Source organism: Ambystoma mexicanum, chromosome 6q (assembly GCF_040938575.1).
Source record: "Ambystoma mexicanum isolate Mex_15411 chromosome 6q, UKY_AmexF1_1, whole genome shotgun sequence".
Lineage (NCBI taxonomy): Eukaryota > Metazoa > Chordata > Amphibia > Caudata > Ambystomatidae > Ambystoma > Ambystoma mexicanum.
The window spans coordinates 1,629,586,594-1,629,605,374 of record NC_090937.1 but is presented as its reverse complement, the minus strand read 5'-3'; the positions used below and the strand labels follow the sequence as shown (position 1 = coordinate 1,629,605,374).

At 50.0% G+C, this 18,781-nt stretch overlaps 5 non-coding genes across 5 annotated transcripts; all 5 read right to left on the bottom strand.

Annotated features, from left to right (window-relative positions):
• Nucleotides 1–9,292: 9,292 nt before the first annotated feature.
• On the bottom strand, nt 9,293–9,364 carry TRNAG-UCC (transfer RNA glycine (anticodon UCC)). The gene has a single exon. It is a non-coding gene; the product is annotated as a tRNA-Gly (tRNA).
• Nucleotides 9,365–11,806: 2,442 nt separating this feature from the next.
• TRNAG-UCC (transfer RNA glycine (anticodon UCC)) lies at nt 11,807–11,878 on the bottom strand. Its single transcript has one exon. It is a non-coding gene; the product is annotated as a tRNA-Gly (tRNA).
• A 1,185-nt stretch (nt 11,879–13,063) lies between these two features.
• TRNAG-UCC (transfer RNA glycine (anticodon UCC)) lies at nt 13,064–13,135 on the bottom strand. Its single transcript has one exon. It is a non-coding gene; the product is annotated as a tRNA-Gly (tRNA).
• A 2,443-nt stretch (nt 13,136–15,578) lies between these two features.
• TRNAG-UCC (transfer RNA glycine (anticodon UCC)) lies at nt 15,579–15,650 on the bottom strand. The gene has a single exon. It is a non-coding gene; the product is annotated as a tRNA-Gly (tRNA).
• Nucleotides 15,651–16,835: 1,185 nt separating this feature from the next.
• Nucleotides 16,836–16,907, bottom strand: TRNAG-UCC (transfer RNA glycine (anticodon UCC)). Its single transcript has one exon. It is a non-coding gene; the product is annotated as a tRNA-Gly (tRNA).
• Nucleotides 16,908–18,781: the final 1,874 nt, after the last annotated feature.

Sequence of the window (18,781 nt, the reverse complement as noted above, 5' to 3'; positions counted from 1 at the left end):
ACCGACAACCCTAGACCCATTTTCGAGTGAAGCGGGCAGTAGGCCTTACAAAGCCAAACAACCTGCAACCACGCACTCCCATCCCATGGCCTTTTGCAGACAGGCCTCATTTCTCTAGCTCACACCCTAACTGCCAACACCCCTTCCCCTTCTCTCTCTGTCTCTCTCTCTCTGTCTCTCTCTCTCATTCTCTCTCTCTCGCAAATAGATACTTTACTTCCCAGGTGCAACAAAACAAGCCTTCTCGAGCTGGCAGATATGGGAAGGAAGGAAGGAAGGGCCAGTTTGGAAACTCAACTCAATTACCATAAATCCCCTGCTAAGGGTTATGGGAGGGAGGAATGAAGGAACTTTGCTTCAGGGAAAGGGCTGCTGCTGCTTCAGCATGTGAGGAGCGCAGCCACACGTTTCACCTTCTTCAGTATGTTGGTTTACAGGATGAGAGAGATCCTGAAACCTCACTCTAATAGGCTGAGGTGCTGTGCTCGGTGGCCTGCTGGGACCTTGGCCCGTCAGGGCAAGGCGAATAGGCCTTTGTCAGGCCTTTGTCGGGGAGGGGCCAGGAGCCCTGCTCGCTTCAATCCCCTCACCGATAGACAGTTGCAGAAACTAGGATGCAAGAACCTTTCCTGGATGGGGTTTTGATTTTCACGAAAAGTGTGTCAGCTTTGCTTTCAGCATGAGTCTGATTTCCAAAAAATGCATTTTGAACAATTTAAAGATTTGATCTGCCTTGGCCGGGAATCAAACCCGGGTCAACTGCTTGGAAGGCAGCTATGCTCACCACTATACCACCAACGCCTGCCTGTCTGGGCTATCTGATGGAGCGGCCCTTAGAAATAAGAATAAGTCATTGGCTGGGAATGAAAAAAGCTTGCGCGTTTGACGCAGAAGCAGTTCGCATCATGAGGTCTTGCCGGTCAGCCCAACATTTCCCCGGGACCCCTTAAAAAAGGAGCTTGGTTTTAAGTTTGGTTTGATTGAACAGTACATTTTGTTGGCTGGGCTGGGACCCTCTCCTATTTAGCGCAAGAGTGGAACGAGGCAGCAAGTTCAAGGAATGACATTGCATCCAGGCACTTACAGCTCTTTGTGCCCTAATGCCATGACACAAAAACATAATTTGAAAAAAGTTAGCAGAGGATGGTTTCGATCCATCGACCTCTGGGTTATGGGCCCAGCACGCTTCCGCTGCGCCACTCTGCTGGTTGGAGAACAAAAGCTTTTCTGGGCTTTTACAGCCTACAAACCGACAACCCTAGACCCATTTTCGAGTGAAGCGGGCAGTAGGCCTTACAAAGCCAAACAACCTGCAACCACGCACTCCCATCCCATGGCCTTTTGCAGACAGGCCTCATTTCTCTAGCTCACACCCTAACTGCCAACACCCCTTCCCCTTCTCTCTCTGTCTCTCTCTCTCTGTCTCTCTCTCTCATTCTCTCTCTCTCGCAAATAGATACTTTACTTCCCAGGTGCAACAAAACAAGCCTTCTCGAGCTGGCAGATATGGGAAGGAAGGAAGGAAGGGCCAGTTTGGAAACTCAACTCAATTACCATAAATCCCCTGCTAAGGGTTATGGGAGGGAGGAATGAAGGAACTTTGCTTCAGGGAAAGGGCTGCTGCTGCTTCAGCATGTGAGGAGCGCAGCCACACGTTTCACCTTCTTCAGTATGTTGGTTTACAGGATGAGAGAGATCCTGAAACCTCACTCTAATAGGCTGAGGTGCTGTGCTCGGTGGCCTGCTGGGACCAAGGCCCGTCAGGGCAAGGCGAATAGGCCTTTGTCAGGCCTTTGTCGGGGAGGGGCCAGGAGCCCTGCTCGCTTCAATCCCCTCACCGATAGACAGTTGCAGAAACTAGGATGCAAGAACCTTTCCTGGATGGGGTTTTGATTTTCACGAAAAGTGTGTCAGCTTTGCTTTCAGCATGAGTCTGATTTCCAAAAAATGCATTTTGAACAATTTAAAGATTTGATCTGCGTTGGCCGGGAATCGAACCCGGGTCAACTGCTTGGAAGGCAGCTATGCTCACCACTATACCACCAACACCTGCCTGTCTGGGCTATCTGATGGAGCGGCCCTTAGAAATAAGAATAAGTCATTGGCTGGGAATGAAAAAAGCTTGCGTTTGACGCAGAAGCAGTTCGCATCATGAGGTCTTGCCGGTCAGCCCAACATTTCCCCGGGACCCCTTAAAAAAGGAGCTTGGTTTTAAGTTTGGTTTGATTGAACAGTACATTTTGTTGGCTGGGCTGGGACCCTCTCCTATTTAGCGCAAGAGTGGAACGAGGCAGCAAGTTCAAGGAATGACATTGCATCCAGGCACTTACAGCTCTTTGTGCCCTAATGCCATGACACAAAAACATAATTTGAAAAAACTTAGCAGAGGATGGTTTCGATCCATCGACCTCTGGGTTATGGGCCCAGCATGCTTCCGCTGCGCCACTCTGCTGGTTGGAGAACAAAAGCTTTTCTGGGCTTTTACAGCCTACAAACCGACAACCCTAGACCCATTTTCGAGTGAAGCGGGCAGTAGGCCTTACAAAGCCAAACAACCTGCAACCACGCACTCCCATCCCATGGCCTTTTGCAGACAGGCCTCATTTCTCTAGCTCACACCCTAACTGCCAACACCCCTTCCCCTTCTCTCTCTGTCTCCCTCTCTCTGTCTCTCTCTCTCATTCTCTCTCTCTCGCAAATAGATACTTTACTTCCCAGGTGCAACAAAACAAGCCTTCTCGAGCTGGCAGATATGGGAAGGAAGGAAGGAAGGGCCAGTTTGGAAACTCAACTCAATTACCATAAATCCCCTGCTAAGGGTTATGGGAGGGAGGAATGAAGGAACTTTGCTTCAGGGAAAGGGCTGCTGCTGCTTCAGCATGTGAGGAGCGCAGCCACACGTTTCACCTTCTTCAGTATGTTGGTTTACAGGATGAGAGAGATCCTGAAACCTCACTCTAATAGGCTGAGGTGCTGTGCTCGGTGGCCTGCTGGGACCTTGGCCCGTCAGGGCAAGGCGAATAGGCCTTTGTCAGGCCTTTGTCGGGGAGGGGCCAGGAGCCCTGCTCGCTTCAATCCCCTCACCGATAGACAGTTGCAGAAACTAGGATGCAAGAACCTTTCCTGGATGGGGTTTTGATTTTCACGAAAAGTGTGTCAGCTTTGCTTTCAGCATGAGTCTGATTTCCAAAAAATGCATTTTGAACAATTTAAAGATTTGATCTGCGTTGGTCGGGAATCGAACCGGGGTCAACTGCTTGGAAGGCAGCTATGCTCACCACTATACCACCAACGCCTGCCTGTCTGGGCTATCTGATGGAGCGGCCCTTAGAAATAAGAATAAGTCATTGGCTGGGAATGAAAAAAGCTTGCGTTTGACGCAGAAGCAGTTCGCATCATGAGGTCTTGCCGGTCAGCCCAACATTTCCCCGGGACCCCTTAAAAAAGGAGCTTGGTTTTAAGTTTGGTTTGATTGAACAGTACATTTTGTTGGCTGGGCTGGGACCCTCTCCTATTTAGCGCAAGAGTGGAACGAGGCAGCAAGTTCAAGGAATGACATTGCATCCAGGCACTTACAGCTCTTTGTGCCCTAATGCCATGACACAAAAACATAATTTGAAAAAAGTTAGCAGAGGATGGTTTCGATCCATCGACCTCTGGGTTATGGGCCCAGCACGCTTCCGCTGCGCCACTCTGCTGGTTGGAGAACAAAAGCTTTTCTGGGCTTTTACAGCCTACAAACCGACAACCCTAGACCCATTTTCGAGTGAAGCGGGCAGTAGGCCTTACAAAGCCAAACAACCTGCAACCACGCACTCCCATCCCATGGCCTTTTGCAGACAGGCCTCATTTCTCTAGCTCACACCCTAACTGCCAACACCCCTTCCCCTTCTCTCTCTGTCTCTCTCTCTCTGTCTCTCTCTCTCATTCTCTCTCTCTCGCAAATAGATACTTTACTTCCCAGGTGCAACAAAACAAGCCTTCTCGAGCTGGCAGATATGGGAAGGAAGGAAGGAAGGGCCAGTTTGGAAACTCAACTCAATTACCATAAATCCCCTGCTAAGGGTTATGGGAGGGAGGAATGAAGGAACTTTGCTTCAGGGAAAGGGCTGCTGCTGCTTCAGCATGTGAGGAGCGCAGCCACACGTTTCACCTTCTTCAGTATGTTGGTTTACAGGATGAGAGAGATCCTGAAACCTCACTCTAATAGGCTGAGGTGCTGTGCTCGGTGGCCTGCTGGGACCTTGGCCCGTCAGGGCAAGGCGAATAGGCCTTTGTCAGGCCTTTGTCGGGGAGGGGCCAGGAGCCCTGCTCGCTTCAATCCCCTCACCGATAGACAGTTGCAGAAACTAGGATGCAAGAACCTTTCCTGGATGGGGTTTTGATTTTCACGAAAAGTGTGTCAGCTTTGCTTTCAGCATGAGTCTGATTTCCATGAGGTCTTGCCGGTCAGCCCAACATTTCCCCGGGACCCCTTAAAAAAGGAGCTTGGTTTTAAGTTTGGTTTGATTGAACAGTACATTTTGTTGGCTGGGCTGGGACCCTCTCCTATTTAGCGCAAGAGTGGAACGAGGCAGCAAGTTCAAGGAATGACATTGCATCCAGGCACTTACAGCTCTTTGTGCCCTAATGCCATGACACAAAAACATAATTTGAAAAAAGTTAGCAGAGGATGGTTTCGATCCATCGACCTCTGGGTTATGGGCCCAGCACGCTTCCGCTGCGCCACTCTGCTGGTTGGAGAACAAGAGCTTTTCTGGGCTTTTACAGCCTACAAACCGACAACCCTAGACCCAGTTTCGAGTGAAGCGGGCAGTAGGCCTTACAAAGCCAAACAACCTGCAACCACGCACTCCCATCCCATGGCCTTTTGCAGACAGGCCTCATTTCTCTAGCTCACACCCTAACTGCCAACACCCCTTCCCCTTCTCTCTCTGTCTCTCTCTCTCTGTCTCTCTCTCTCATTCTCTCTCTCTCGCAAATAGATACTTTACTTCCCAGGTGCAACAAAACAAGCCTTCTCGAGCTGGCAGATATGGGAAGGAAGGAAGGAAGGGCCAGTTTGGAAACTCAACTCAATTACCATAAATCCCCTGCTAAGGGTTATGGGAGGGAGGAATGAAGGAACTTTGCTTCAGGGAAAGGGCTGCTGCTGCTTCAGCATGTGAGGAGCGCAGCCACACGTTTCACCTTCTTCAGTATGTTGGTTTACAGGATGAGAGAGATCCTGAAACCTCACTCTAATAGGCTGAGGTGCTGTGCTCGGTGGCCTGCTGGGACCAAGGCCCGTCAGGGCAAGGCGAATAGGCCTTTGTCAGGCCTTCGTCAGGGCTTTGTCGGGGAGGGGCCAGGAGCCCTGCTCGCTTCAATCCCCTCACCGATAGACAGTTGCAGAAACTAGGATGCAAGAACCTTTCCTGGATGGGGTTTTGATTTTCACGAAAAGTGTGTCAGCTTTGCTTTCAGCATGAGTCTGATTTCCAAAAAATGCATTTTGAACAATTTAAAGATTTGATCTGCGTTGGCAGGGAATCGAACCCGGGTCAACTGCTTGGAAGGCAGCTATGCTCACCACTATACCACCAACGCCTGCCTGTCTGGGCTATCTGATGGAGCGGCCCTTAGAAATAAGAATAAGTCATTGGCTGGGAATGAAAAAAGCTTGCGTTTGACGCAGAAGCAGTTCGCATCATGAGGTCTTGCCGGTCAGCCCAACATTTCCCCGGGACCCCTTAAAAAAGGAGCTTGGTTTTAAGTTTGGTTTGATTGAACAGTACATTTTGTTGGCTGGGCTGGGACCCTCTCCTATTTAGCGCAAGAGTGGAACGAGGCAGCAAGTTCAAGGAATGACATTGCATCCAGGCACTTACAGCTCTTTGTGCCCTAATGCCATGACACAAAAACATAATTTGAAAAAAGTTAGCAGAGGATGGTTTCGATCCATCGACCTCTGGGTTATGGGCCCAGCACGCTTCCGCTGCGCCACTCTGCTGGTTGGAGAACAAGAGCTTTTATGGGCTTTTACAGCCTACAAACCGACAACCCTAGACCCAGTTTCGAGTGAAGCGGGCAGTAGGCCTTACAAAGCCAAACAACCTGCAACCACGCACTCCCATCCCATGGCCTTTTGCAGACAGGCCTCATTTCTCTAGCTCACACCCTAACTGCCAACACCCCTTCCCCTTCTCTCTCTGTCTCTCTCTCTCTGTCTCTCTCTCTCATTCTCTCTCTCTCGCAAATAGATACTTTACTTCCCAGGTGCAACAAAACAAGCCTTCTCGAGCTGGCAGATATGGGAAGGAAGGAAGGAAGGGCCAGTTTGGAAACTCAACTCAATTACCATAAATCCCCTGCTAAGGGTTATGGGAGGGAGGAATGAAGGAACTTTGCTTCAGGGAAAGGGCTGCTGCTGCTTCAGCATGTGAGGAGCGCAGCCACACGTTTCACCTTCTTCAGTATGTTGGTTTACAGGATGAGAGAGATCCTGAAACCTCACTCTAATAGGCTGAGGTGCTGTGCTCGGTGGCCTGCTGGGACCAAGGCCCGTCAGGGCAAGGCGAATAGGCCTTTGTCAGGCCTTCGTCAGGGCTTTGTCGGGGAGGGGCCAGGAGCCCTGCTCGCTTCAATCCCCTCACCGATAGACAGTTGCAGAAACTAGGATGCAAGAACCTTTCCTGGATGGGGTTTTGATTTTCACGAAAAGTGTGTCAGCTTTGCTTTCAGCATGAGTCTGATTTCCAAAAAATGCATTTTGAACAATTTAAAGATTTGATCTGCGTTGGCTGGGAATCGAACCCGGGTCAACTGCTTGGAAGGCAGCTATGCTCACCACTATACCACCAACGCCTGCCTGTCTGGGCTATCTGATGGAGCGGCCCTTAGAAATAAGAATAAGTCATTGGCTGGGAATGAAAAAAGCTTGCGTTTGACGCAGAAGCAGTTCGCATCATGAGGTCTTGCCGGTCAGCCCAACATTTCCCCGGGACCCCTTAAAAAAGGAGCTTGGTTTTAAGTTTGGTTTGATTGAACAGTACATTTTGTTGGCTGGGCTGGGACCCTCTCCTATTTAGCGCAAGAGTGGAACGAGGCAGCAAGTTCAAGGAATGACATTGCATCCAGGCACTTACAGCTCTTTGTGCCCTAATGCCATGACACAAAAACATAATTTGAAAAAAGTTAGCAGAGGATGGTTTCGATCCATCGACCTCTGGGTTATGGGCCCAGCACGCTTCCGCTGCGCCACTCTGCTGGTTGGAGAACAAGAGCTTTTATGGGCTTTTACAGCCTACAAACCGACAACCCTAGACCCAGTTTCGAGTGAAGCGGGCAGTAGGCCTTACAAAGCCAAACAACCTGCAACCACGCACTCCCATCCCATGGCCTTTTGCAGACAGGCCTCATTTCTCTAGCTCACACCCTAACTGCCAACACCCCTTCCCCTTCTCTCTCTGTCTCTCTCTCTCTGTCTCTCTCTCTCATTCTCTCTCTCTCGCAAATAGATACTTTACTTCCCAGGTGCAACAAAACAAGCCTTCTCGAGCTGGCAGATATGGGAAGGAAGGAAGGAAGGAAGGGCCAGTTTGGAAACTCAACTCAATTACCATAAATCCCCTGCTAAGGGTTATGGGAGGGAGGAATGAAGGAACTTTGCTTCAGGGAAAGGGCTGCTGCTGCTTCAGCATGTGAGGAGCGCAGCCACACGTTTCACCTTCTTCAGTATGTTGGTTTACAGGATGAGAGAGATCCTGAAACCTCACTCTAATAGGCTGAGGTGCTGTGCTCGGTGGCCTGCTGGGACCAAGGCCCGTCAGGGCAAGGCGAATAGGCCTTTGTCAGGCCTTCGTCAGGGCTTTGTCGGGGAGGGGCCAGGAGCCCTGCTCGCTTCAATCCCCTCACCGATAGACAGTTGCAGAAACTAGGATGCAAGAACCTTTCCTGGATGGGGTTTTGATTTTCACGAAAAGTGTGTCAGCTTTGCTTTCAGCATGAGTCTGATTTCCAAAAAATGCATTTTGAACAATTTAAAGATTTGATCTGCGTTGGCCGGGAATCAAACCCGGGTCAATTGCTTGGAAGGCAGCTATGCTCACCACTATACCACCAACGCCTGCCTGTCTGGGCTATCTGATGGAGCGGCCCTTAGAAATAAGAATAAGTCATTGGCTGGGAATGAAAAAAGCTTGCGTTTGACGCAGAAGCAGTTCGCATCATGAGGTCTTGCCGGTCAGCCCAACATTTCCCCGGGACCCCTTAAAAAAGGAGCTTGGTTTTAAGTTTGGTTTGATTGAACAGTACATTTTGTTGGCTGGGCTGGGACCCTCTCCTATTTAGCGCAAGAGTGGAACGAGGCAGCAAGTTCAAGGAATGACATTGCATCCAGGCACTTACAGCTCTTTGTGCCCTAATGCCATGACACAAAAACATAATTTTAAAAAAGTTAGCAGAGGATGGTTTCGATCCATCGACCTCTGGGTTATGGGCCCAGCACGCTTCCGCTGCGCCACTCTGCTGGTTGGAGAACAAGAGCTTTTATGGGCTTTTACAGCCTACAAACCGACAACCCTAGACCCAGTTTCGAGTGAAGCGGGCAGTAGGCCTTACAAAGCCAAACAACCTGCAACCACGCACTCCCATCCCATGGCCTTTTGCAGACAGGCCTCATTTCTCTAGCTCACACCCTAACTGCCAACACCCCTTCCCCTTCTCTCTCTGTCTCTCTCTCTCTGTCTCTCTCTCTCATTCTCTCTCTCTCGCAAATAGATACTTTACTTCCCAGGTGCAACAAAACAAGCCTTCTCGAGCTGGCAGATATGGGAAGGAAGGAAGGAAGGGCCAGTTTGGAAACTCAACTCAATTACCATAAATCCCCTGCTAAGGGTTATGGGAGGGAGGAATGAAGGAACTTTGCTTCAGGGAAAGGGCTGCTGCTGCTTCAGCATGTGAGGAGCGCAGCCACACGTTTCACCTTCTTCAGTATGTTGGTTTACAGGATGAGAGAGATCCTGAAACCTCACTCTAATAGGCTGAGGTGCTGTGCTCGGTGGCCTGCTGGGACCAAGGCCCGTCAGGGCAAGGCGAATAGGCCTTTGTCAGGCCTTCGTCAGGGCTTTGTCGGGGAGGGGCCAGGAGCCCTGCTCGCTTCAATCCCCTCACCGATAGACAGTTGCAGAAACTAGGATGCAAGAACCTTTCCTGGATGGGGTTTTGATTTTCACGAAAAGTGTGTCAGCTTTGCTTTCAGCATGAGTCTGATTTCCAAAAAATGCATTTTGAACAATTTAAAGATTTGATCTGCGTTGGCCGGGAATCGAACCCGGGTCAACTGCTTGGAAGGCAGCTATGCTCACCACTATACCACCAACGCCTGCCTGTCTGGGCTATCTGATGGAGCGGCCCTTAGAAATAAGAATAAGTCATTGGCTGGGAATGAAAAAAGCTTGCGTTTGACGCAGAAGCAGTTCGCATCATGAGGTCTTGCCGGTCAGCCCAACATTTCCCCGGGACCCCTTAAAAAAGGAGCTTGGTTTTAAGTTTGGTTTGATTGAACAGTACATTTTGTTGGCTGGGCTGGGACCCTCTCCTATTTAGCGCAAGAGTGGAACGAGGCAGCAAGTTCAAGGAATGACATTGCATCCAGGCACTTACAGCTCTTTGTGCCCTAATGCCATGACACAAAAACATAATTTGAAAAAAGTTAGCAGAGGATGGTTTCGATCCATCGACCTCTGGGTTATGGGCCCAGCACGCTTCCGCTGCGCCACTCTGCTGGTTGGAGAACAAGAGCTTTTCTGGGCTTTTACAGCCTACAAACCGACAACCCTAGACCCAGTTTCGAGTGAAGCGGGCAGTAGGCCTTACAAAGCCAAACAACCTGCAACCACGCACTCCCATCCCATGGCCTTTTGCAGACAGGCCTCATTTCTCTAGCTCACACCCTAACTGCCAACACCCCTTCCCCTTCTCTCTCTGTCTCTCTCTCTCTGTCTCTCTCTCTCATTCTCTCTCTCTCGCAAATAGATACTTTACTTCCCAGGTGCAACAAAACAAGCCTTCTCGAGCTGGCAGATATGGGAAGGAAGGAAGGAAGGGCCAGTTTGGAAACTCAACTCAATTACCATAAATCCCCTGCTAAGGGTTATGGGAGGGAGGAATGAAGGAACTTTGCTTCAGGGAAAGGGCTGCTGCTGCTTCAGCATGTGAGGAGCGCAGCCACACGTTTCACCTTCTTCAGTATGTTGGTTTACAGGATGAGAGAGATCCTGAAACCTCACTCTAATAGGCTGAGGTGCTGTGCTCGGTGGCCTGCTGGGACCAAGGCCCGTCAGGGCAAGGCGAATAGGCCTTTGTCAGGCCTTCGTCAGGGCTTTGTCGGGGAGGGGCCAGGAGCCCTGCTCGCTTCAATCCCCTCACCGATAGACAGTTGCAGAAACTAGGATGCAAGAACCTTTCCTGGATGGGGTTTTGATTTTCACGAAAAGTGTGTCAGCTTTGCTTTCAGCATGAGTCTGATTTCCAAAAAATGCATTTTGAACAATTTAAAGATTTGATCTGCGTTGGCCAGGAATCGAACCCGGGTCAACTGCTTGGAAGGCAGCTATGCTCACCACTATACCACCAACGCCTGCCTGTCTGGGCTATCTGATGGAGCGGCCCTTAGAAATAAGAATAAGTCATTGGCTGGGAATGAAAAAAGCTTGCGTTTGACGCAGAAGCAGTTCGCATCATGAGGTCTTGCCGGTCAGCCCAACATTTCCCCGGGACCCCTTAAAAAAGGAGCTTGGTTTTAAGTTTGGTTTGATTGAACAGTACATTTTGTTGGCTGGGCTGGGACCCTCTCCTATTTAGCGCAAGAGTGGAACGAGGCAGCAAGTTCAAGGAATGACATTGCATCCAGGCACTTACAGCTCTTTGTGCCCTAATGCCATGACACAAAAACATAATTTGAAAAAAGTTAGCAGAGGATGGTTTCGATCCATCGACCTCTGGGTTATGGGCCCAGCACGCTTCCGCTGCGCCACTCTGCTGGTTGGAGAACAAGAGCTTTTCTGGGCTTTTACAGCCTACAAACCGACAACCCTAGACCCAGTTTCGAGTGAAGCGGGCAGTAGGCCTTACAAAGCCAAACAACCTGCAACCACGCACTCCCATCCCATGGCCTTTTGCAGACAGGCCTCATTTCTCTAGCTCACACCCTAACTGCCAACACCCCTTCCCCTTCTCTCTCTGTCTCTCTCTCTCTGTCTCTCTCTCTCATTCTCTCTCTCTCGCAAATAGATACTTTACTTCCCAGGTGCAACAAAACAAGCCTTCTCGAGCTGGCAGATATGGGAAGGAAGGAAGGAAGGGCCAGTTTGGAAACTCAACTCAATTACCATAAATCCCCTGCTAAGGGTTATGGGAGGGAGGAATGAAGGAACTTTGCTTCAGGGAAAGGGCTGCTGCTGCTTCAGCATGTGAGGAGCGCAGCCACACGTTTCACCTTCTTCAGTATGTTGGTTTACAGGATGAGAGAGATCCTGAAACCTCACTCTAATAGGCTGAGGTGCTGTGCTCGGTGGCCTGCTGGGACCAAGGCCCGTCAGGGCAAGGCGAATAGGCCTTTGTCAGGCCTTCGTCAGGGCTTTGTCGGGGAGGGGCCAGGAGCCCTGCTCGCTTCAATCCCCTCACCGATAGACAGTTGCAGAAACTAGGATGCAAGAACCTTTCCTGGATGGGGTTTTGATTTTCACGAAAAGTGTGTCAGCTTTGCTTTCAGCATGAGTCTGATTTCCAAAAAATGCATTTTGAACAATTTAAAGATTTGATCTGCGTTGGCCGGGAATCGAACCCGGGTCAACTGCTTGGAAGGCAGCTATGCTCACCACTATACCACCAACGCCTGCCTGTCTGGGCTATCTGATGGAGCGGCCCTTAGAAATAAGAATAAGTCATTGGCTGGGAATGAAAAAAGCTTGCGTTTGACGCAGAAGCAGTTCGCATCATGAGGTCTTGCCGGTCAGCCCAACATTTCCCCGGGACCCCTTAAAAAAGGAGCTTGGTTTTAAGTTTGGTTTGATTGAACAGTGCATTTTGTTGGCTGGGCTGGGACCCTCTCCTATTTAGCGCAAGAGTGGAACGAGGCAGCAAGTTCAAGGAATGACATTGCATCCAGGCACTTACAGCTCTTTGTGCCCTAATGCCATGACACAAAAACATAATTTGAAAAAAGTTAGCAGAGGATGGTTTCGATCCATCGACCTCTGGGTTATGGGCCCAGCACGCTTCCGCTGCGCCACTCTGCTGGTTGGAGAACAAAAGCTTTTCTGGGCTTTTACAGCCTACAAACCGACAACCCTAGACCCATTTTCGAGTGAAGCGGGCAGTAGGCCTTACAAAGCCAAACAACCTGCAACCACGCACTCCCATCCCATGGCCTTTTGCAGACAGGCCTCATTTCTCTAGCTCACACCCTAACTGCCAACACCCCTTCCCCTTCTCTCTCTGTCTCTCTCTCTCTGTCTCTCTCTCTCATTCTCTCTCTCTCGCAAATAGATACTTTACTTCCCAGGTGCAACAAAACAAGCCTTCTCGAGCTGGCAGATATGGGAAGGAAGGAAGGAAGGGCCAGTTTGGAAACTCAACTCAATTACCATAAATCCCCTGCTAAGGGTTATGGGATGGAGGAATGAAGGAACTTTGCTTCAGGGAAAGGGCTGCTGCTGCTTCAGCATGTGAGGAGCGCAGCCACACGTTTCACCTTCTTCAGTATGTTGGTTTACAGGATGAGAGAGATCCTGAAACCTCACTCTAATAGGCTGAGGTGCTGTGCTCGGTGGCCTGCTGGGACCAAGGCCCGTCAGGGCAAGGCGAATAGGCCTTTGTCAGGCCTTCGTCAGGGCTTTGTCGGGGAGGGGCCAGGAGCCCTGCTCGCTTCAATCCCCTCACCGATAGACAGTTGCAGAAACTAGGATGCAAGAACCTTTCCTGGATGGGGTTTTGATTTTCACGAAAAGTGTGTCAGCTTTGCTTTCAGCATGAGTCTGATTTCCAAAAAATGCATTTTGAACAATTTAAAGATTTGATCTGCGTTGGCCGGGAATCGAACCCGGGTCAACTGCTTGGAAGGCAGCTATGCTCACCACTATACCACCAACGCCTGCCTGTCTGGGCTATCTGATGGAGCGGCCCTTAGAAATAAGAATAAGTCATTGGCTGGGAATGAAAAAAGCTTGCGTTTGACGCAGAAGCAGTTCGCATCATGAGGTCTTGCCGGTCAGCCCAACATTTCCCCGGGACCCCTTAAAAAAGGAGCTTGGTTTTAAGTTTGGTTTGATTGAACAGTACATTTTGTTGGCTGGGCTGGGACCCTCTCCTATTTAGCGCAAGAGTGGAACGAGGCAGCAAGTTCAAGGAATGACATTGCATCCAGGCACTTACAGCTCTTTGTGCCCTAATGCCATGACACAAAAACATAATTTGAAAAAAAGTTAGCAGAGGATGGTTTCGATCCATCGACCTCTGGGTTATGGGCCCAGCACGCTTCTGCTGCGCCACTCTGCTGGTTGGAGAACAAGAGCTTTTATGGGCTTTTACAGCCTACAAACCGACAACCCTAGACCCAGTTTCGAGTGAAGCGGGCAGTAGGCCTTACAAAGCCAAACAACCTGCAACCACGCACTCCCATCCCATGGCCTTTTGCAGACAGGCCTCATTTCTCTAGCTCACACCCTAACTGCCAACACCCCTTCCCCTTCTCTCTCTGTCTCTCTCTCTCTGTCTCTCTCTCTCATTCTCTCTCTCTCGCAAATAGATACTTTACTTCCCAGGTGCAACAAAACAAGCCTTCTCGAGCTGGCAGATATGGGAAGGAAGGAAGGAAGGGCCAGTTTGGAAACTCAACTCAATTACCATAAATCCCCTGCTAAGGGTTATGGGAGGGAGGAATGAAGGAACTTTGCTTCAGGGAAAGGGCTGCTGCTGCTTCAGCATGTGAGGAGCGCAGCCACATGTTTCACCTTCTTCAGTATGTTGGTTTACAGGATGAGAGAGATCCTGAAACCTCACTCTAATAGGCTGAGGTGCTGTGCTCGGTGGCCTGCTGGGACCAAGGCCCGTCAGGGCAAGGCGAATAGGCCTTTGTCAGGCCTTCGTCAGGGCTTTGTCGGGGAGGGGCCAGGAGCCCTGCTCGCTTCAATCCCCTCACCGATAGACAGTTGCAGAAACTAGGATGCAAGAACCTTTCCTGGATGGGGTTTTGATTTTCACGAAAAGTGTGTCAGCTTTGCTTTCAGCATGAGTCTGATTTCCAAAAAATGCATTTTGAACAATTTAAAGATTTGATCTGCGTTGGCCGGGAATCGAACCCGGGTCAACTGCTTGGAAGGCAGCTATGCTCACCACCATACCACCAACGCCTGCCTGTCTGGGCTATCTGATGGAGCGGCCCTTAGAAATAAGAATAAGTCATTGGCTGGGAATGAAAAAAGCTTGCGTTTGACGCAGAAGCAGTTCGCATCATGAGGTCTTGCCGGTCAGCCCAACATTTCCCCGGGACCCCTTAAAAAAGGAGCTTGGTTTTAAGTTTGGTTTGATTGAACAGTACATTTTGTTGGCTGGGCTGGGACCCTCTCCTATTTAGCGCAAGAGTGGAACGAGGCAGCAAGTTCAAGGAATGACATTGCATCCAGGCACTTACAGCTCTTTGTGCCCTAATGCCATGACACAAAAACATAATTTGAAAAAAGTTAGCAGAGGATGGTTTCGATCCATCGACCTCTGGGTTATGGGCCCAGCACGCTTCCGCTGCGCCACTCTGCTGGTTGGAGAACAAGAGCTTTTCTGGGCTTTTACAGCCTACAAACCGACAACCCTAGACCCAGTTTCGAGTGAAGCGGGCAGTAGGCCTTACAAAGCCAAACAACCTGCAACCACGCACTCCCATCCCATGGCCTTTTGCAGACAGGCCTCATTTCTCTAGCTCACACCCTAACTGCCAACACCCCTTCCCCTTCTCTCTCTGTCTCTCTCTCTCTGTCTCTCTCTCTCATTCTCTCTCTCTCGCAAATAGATACTTTACTTCCCAGGTGCAACAAAACAAGCCTTCTCGAGCTGGCAGATATGGGAAGGAAGGAAGGAAGGGCCAGTTTGGAAACTCAACTCAATTACCATAAATCCCCTGCTAAGGGTTATGGGAGGGAGGAATGAAGGAACTTTGCTTCAGGGAAAGGGCTGCTGCTGCTTCAGCATGTGAGGAGCGCAGCCACACGTTTCACCTTCTTCAGTATGTTGGTTTACAGGATGAGAGAGATCCTGAAACCTCACTCTAATAGGCTGAGGTGCTGTGCTCGGTGGCCTGCTGGGACCAAGGCCCGTCAGGGCAAGGCGAATAGGCCTTTGTCAGGCCTTCGTCAGGGCTTTGTCGGGGAGGGGCCAGGAGCCCTGCTCGCTTCAATCCCCTCACCGATAGACAGTTGCAGAAACTAGGATGCAAGAACCTTTCCTGGATGGGGTTTTGATTTTCACGAAAAGTGTGTCAGCTTTGCTTTCAGCATGAGTCTGATTTCCAAAAAATGCATTTTGAACAATTTAAAGATTTGATCTGCGTTGGCCGGGAATCGAACCCGGGTCAACTGCTTGGAAGGCAGCTATGCTCACCACTATACCACCAACGCCTGCCTGTCTGGGCTATCTGATGGAGCGGCCCTTAGAAATAAGAATAAGTCATTGGCTGGGAATGAAAAAAGCTTGCGTTTGACGCAGAAGCAGTTCGCATCATGAGGTCTTGCCGGTCAGCCCAACATTTCCCCGGGACCCCTTAAAAAAGGAGCTTGGTTTTAAGTTTGGTTTGATTGAACAGTACATTTTGTTGGCTGGGCTGGGACCCTCTCCTATTTAGCGCAAGAGTGGAACGAGGCAGCAAGTTCAAGGAATGACATTGCATCCAGGCACTTACAGCTCTTTGTGCCCTAATGCCATGACACAAAAACATAATTTGAAAAAAGTTAGCAGAGGATGGTTTCGATCCATCGACCTCTGGGTTATGGGCCCAGCACGCTTCCGCTGCGCCACTCTGCTGGTTGGAGAACAAGAGCTTTTATGGGCTTTTACAGCCTACAAACCGACAACCCTAGACCCAGTTTCGAGTGAAGCGGGCAGTAGGCCTTACAAAGCCAAACAACCTGCAACCACGCACTCCCATCCCATGGCCTTTTGCAGACAGGCCTCATTTCTCTAGCTCACACCCTAACTGCCAACACCCCTTCCCCTTCTCTCTCTGTCTCTCTCTCTCTGTCTCTCTCTCTCATTCTCTCTCTCTCGCAAATAGATACTTTACTTCCCAGGTGCAACAAAACAAGCCTTCTCGAGCTGGCAGATATGGGAAGGAAGGAAGGAAGGGCCAGTTTGGAAACTCAACTCAATTACCATAAATCCCCTGCTAAGGGTTATGGGAGGGAGGAATGAAGGAACTTTGCTTCAGGGAAAGGGCTGCTGCTGCTTCAGCATGTGAGGAGCGCAGCCACACGTTTCACCTTCTTCAGTATGTTGGTTTACAGGATGAGAGAGATCCTGAAACCTCACTCTAATAGGCTGAGGTGCTGTGCTCGGTGGCCTGCTGGGACCAAGGCCCGTCAGGGCAAGGCGAATAGGCCTTTGTCAGGCCTTCGTCAGGGCTTTGTCGGGGAGGGGCCAGGAGCCCTGCTCGCTTCAATCCCCTCACCGATAGACAGTTGCAGAAACTAGGATGCAAGAACCTTTCCTGGATGGGGTTTTGATTTTCACGAAAAGTGTGTCAGCTTTGCTTTCAGCATGAGTCTGATTTCCAAAAAATGCATTTTGAACAATTTAAAGATTTGATCTGCGTTGGCCGGGAATCGAACCCGGGTCAACTGCTTGGAAGGCAGCTATGCTCACCACTATACCACCAACGCCTGCCTGTCTGGGCTATCTGATGGAGCGGCCCTTAGAAATAAGAATAAGTCATTGGCTGGGAATGAAAAAAGCTTGCGTTTGACGCAGAAGCAGTTCGCATCATGAGGTCTTGCCGGTCAGCCCAACATTTCCCCGGGACCCCTTAAAAAAGGAGCTTGGTTTTAAGTTTGGTTTGATTGAACAGTACATTTTGTTGGCTGGGCTGGGACCCTCTCCTATTTAGCGCAAGAGTGGAACGAGGCAGCAAGTTCAAGGAATGACATTGCATCCAGGCACTTACAGCTCTTTGTGCCCTAATGCCATGACACAAAAACATAATTTGAAAAAAGTTAGCAGAGGATGGTTTCGATCCATCGACCTCTGGGTTATGGGCCCAGCACGCTTCCGCTGCGCCACTCTGCTGGTTGGAGAACAAGAGCTTTTATGGGCTTTTACAGCCTACAAACCGACAACCCTAGACCCAGTTTCGAGTGAAGCGGGCAGTAGGCCTTACAAAGCCAAACAACCTGCAACCACGCACTCCCATCCCATGGCCTTTTGCAGACAGGCCTCATTTCTCTAGCTCACACCCTAACTGCCAACACCCCTTCCCCTTCTCTCTCTGTCTCTCTCTCTCTGTCTCTCTCTCTCATTCTCTCTCTCTCGCAAATAGATACTTTACTTCCCAGGTGCAACAAAACAAGCCTTCTCGAGCTGGCAGATATGGGAAGGAAGGAAGGAAGGGCCAGTTTGGAAACTCAACTCAATTACCATAAATCCCCTGCTAAGGGTTATGGGAGGGAGGAATGAAGGAACTTTGCTTCAGGGAAAGGGCTGCTGCTGCTTCAGCATGTGAGGAGCGCAGCCACACGTTTCACCTTCTTCAGTATGTTGGTTTACAGGATGAGAGAGATCCTGAAACCTCACTCTAATAGGCTGAGGTGCTGTGCTCGGTGGCCTGCTGGGACCAAGGCCCGTCAGGGCAAGGCGAATAGGCCTTTGTCAGGCCTTCGTCAGGGCTTTGTCGGGGAGGGGCCAGGAGCCCTGCTCGCTTCAATCCCCTCACCGATAGACAGTTGCAGAAACTAGGATGCAAGAACCTTTCCTGGATGGGGTTTTGATTTTCACGAAAAGTGTGTCAGCTTTGCTTTCAGCATGAGTCTGATTTCCAAAAAATGCATTTTGAACAATTTAAAGATTTGATCTGCGTTGGCCGGGAATCGAACGCGGGTCAACTGCTTGGAAGGCAGCTATGCTCACCACTATACCACCAACGCCTGCCTGTCTGGGCTATCTGATGGAGCGGCCCTTAGAAATAAGAATAAGTCATTGGCTGGGAATGAAAAAAGCTTGCGTTTGACGCAGAAGCAGTTCGCATCATGAGGTCTTGCCGGTCAGCCCAACATTTCCCCGGGACCCCTTAAAAAAGGAGCTTGGTTTTAAGTTTGGTTTGATTGAACAGTACATTTTGTTGGCTGGGCTGGGACCCTCTCCTATTTAGCGCAAGAGTGGAACGAGGCAGCAAGTTCAAGGAATGACATTGCATCCAGGCACTTACAGCTCTTTGTGCCCTAATGCCATGACACAAAAACATAATTTGAAAAAAGTTAGCAGAGGATGGTTTCGATCCATCGACCTCTGGGTTATGGGCCCAGCACGCTTCCGCTGCGCCACTCTGCTGGTTGGAGAAAAAGAGCTTTTCTGGGCTTTTACAGCCTACAAACCGACAACCCTAGACCCAGTTTCGAGTGAAGCGGGCAGTAGGCCTTACAAAGCCAAACAACCTGCAACCACGCACTCCCATCCCATGGCCTTTTGCAGACAGGCCTCATTTCTCTAGCTCACACCCTAACTGCCAACACCCCTTCCCCTTCTCTCTCTGTCTCTCTCTCTC